Genomic DNA, 2,589 nt, shown 5'->3' with positions numbered 1-2,589 from the left:
AAATAAGCAATTTCACTCTGCTTAAAGGTTGTTTGGTCGAAAAGGTTTAACTTGTGATCCACCATGCTTACTCAGTAACCTCGGGGAGTTCTAGTAAGGCGTTGGAGATCTCCCAAAAACCTCCAAATCTACCTGGGAACAAGTTTAATAAAAAAAATAATAAAGACAAAATAAATCTAATTCTGATTTCCGAGAGTAGATGAATCATCACGAAACTTCCAGTGACACTTCTTCCAATTCATCTGCCACTCCTTCCAAAACTCCTTCCACCAATCCTGCTTATCCACAAACTTTAGCAAATAATAATCCATTCGCAATGGCTCGCAATGATGAAATCCAACCAAGAACTCTCAATGACTACCTCCATCCTACTTGCACTTCCACGCCTTCATGCGTTATCTTCCCTCCTAATATGCTCGCATTAGACTTTAAACCTAGCATGATTCAACTCTTGCCCACATTTCATGGAATGGAAAACGAAAGCCCATACGTGCATATCATAGAATTCGAGGAGGTAGTAGCCACGTTCTATAACTGAGCCAAAAATGTCGATTCTGTGCGACTAAAGTTCTTCCCTTTCTCCTTGAAGGACAAAGCCAAAAGCAGGTTATACTCTTTGAGACCTAGGTCTATTGGAACATGGGAGGAGATGACGAAATCCTTCTTTCTAAAACACTTCCTTAGCCATAAGACCAAAAGTATGAAACGACAAATTTCCACATTTTCCTGAAAGGACAATGAAACGTTCTATCAAGTTTGGGAAAGATTCAAGGATCTGTTGAATCAGTGCCCGCACCATGGCTATGAGAACTGGCGTTTGGTCAGTTACTTCTATGAAGGCCTCACAAGTTGTGAGCACCAGTTTGTAGAAATGCTATGTGTAATGCCCCAAATTTCCTAATAAGGTTTAGGACCTTGATTAGGAGGTCGGGAGGGACATAATTGATTTATTATGATATTAAATGATTATATGCATGTTTATGTGAATTATATTATTATATGATGATAAATTCATGCATATGAGTCCACATTTTATTATAAGGGAATTTTGGTAATTTGGCCCGTTGAGGGCATAATTGTGTATTTTGGTGCATGTTTGTGATTAATTGATAAGGGCACATTGCAATGTGGATTTTTTCGAGCCATTCGGCATAAGACGATCTTGAGTGCAAAGTAGCAGTTTAGTCATAATGGGATTAAGTTCGGGGCTCGGGGTGAGTCTTGGGGTGATTTTGAGGATTAGAACATTATCGAGAATTAAAGGGTAAATGGATATGATTAATTGGTGTTTGAGAATATTGAGAATAATGGGAATTGGAGGGTTTTAATTATGATTAACGAAATAGGTGCGAAAGGACAATTGTGCCCTTGGTGGCTGTTAAGGTTTATTTTAGACTTGAGGGCATTTAGGTCTTTTTACCCTTAAGGATTTGTATCAGCCATTAAGGTTGTAGAAGCTTATCAAAAACAGAGTCTCACTTATCTTCTCTCCCGATGGTCATTTCTCCCCTATTTCTCTTTGAATTTTCAAGCTCTTTTTGAGGAACCAAGCCAGGGAACCAAGCTGTGATAAGCTAGGGTTATGCTCTACTATTTAAGAGGGTGTGTTGCTGAGATTGAGGTGAGTTTTTAGCCATTAAAACTCTTGTTCTTGCTCTGTTTTTCTAGTTGAATTTCAGCTAGTTTTTGAGTTGGAAAGTTGGGAATTGATTGGAGTTTTGGCTAGGGTTCTTGGGGTTGTGATGCCTAGGTTGTGTGTAGATGATATTTGGGTTCAATTGGGACTTAATTTGATGTTTGGAAGCATTGGAATCAAGTTGGAAATGGAGGAGTCGGAGGGGAGAAGTTCAGGGGCACTTCAGGCTGGAGGTAGCGCTACAGCGCTACCCAGGGTGGCTTTGGGGCAGTTTTGGTCTGTCTTGAGCACTGGGGGGCTAGGGGGGTAGCGCTACCCTGCTTCTTCAAATTTCTGTTTTGGGCATTTTTAAGGGTTTTTGGCTCGGGGTTTCAATTGTTAAGGCCTGGGATCGAATCTACTCACCGTGTGGGTACATTGGGGTCCCGAGAGTGGGGTTTAGGTCAAGATCCTATTATTGTTGATTTTCTTTGATGGAGGTTATATTTGGTTATGACTAGGTGATCGCTAAGGGATTAAAGATTGATCATTCTCAAGGGTCGTTCTTGTTCTAATTCTCGCTTGAACCAGAGGTAAGAAAACTGCACCCCATATGTGACATGCATGGTTATTCTTGATGCATATTGGATGTTTAAATGTGAGCATTGATAGCATATCAAATGCTTAGCAATCTTGCTCACTTGTGTATGATTATTATTGAGGCATGTCGGGTGATTAAATGCGATGCATATGATGCACGAGAAACATGTGTTAAGGGCATGCCATGAATGTTGAATATGAGATTGATCAAAGCTTGAGTCTTTGTGTTTGTGAATGATCATAATTGTGCTAGCAACTGTTAAGTAAGCATCTTGAATGCCCTACATTTGGATATTTGACATATGATATATGCCTGGTAGCATTGCTTACTTGTGCGTGGCACTTACTCATTAGTCAGAATTGGCAATGGTGTC

At 40.1% G+C, this 2,589-nt stretch overlaps 1 non-coding gene across 1 annotated transcript; it reads right to left on the bottom strand.

The window, feature by feature from the left end:
* Positions 1-697: 697 nt before the first annotated feature.
* Positions 698-804, bottom strand: LOC133792864 (small nucleolar RNA R71). The gene has a single exon (XR_009874336.1). It is a non-coding gene; the product is annotated as a small nucleolar RNA R71 (small nucleolar RNA).
* Positions 805-2,589: the final 1,785 nt, after the last annotated feature.

The sequence above is a fragment of the Humulus lupulus genome, chromosome 7, assembly GCF_963169125.1.
Source record: "Humulus lupulus chromosome 7, drHumLupu1.1, whole genome shotgun sequence".
In the NCBI taxonomy this organism is placed as follows: domain Eukaryota; kingdom Viridiplantae; phylum Streptophyta; class Magnoliopsida; order Rosales; family Cannabaceae; genus Humulus; species Humulus lupulus.
Note: the sequence above shows the minus strand (reverse complement) of the source record. Positions and strands in the feature narration are given on the sequence as shown.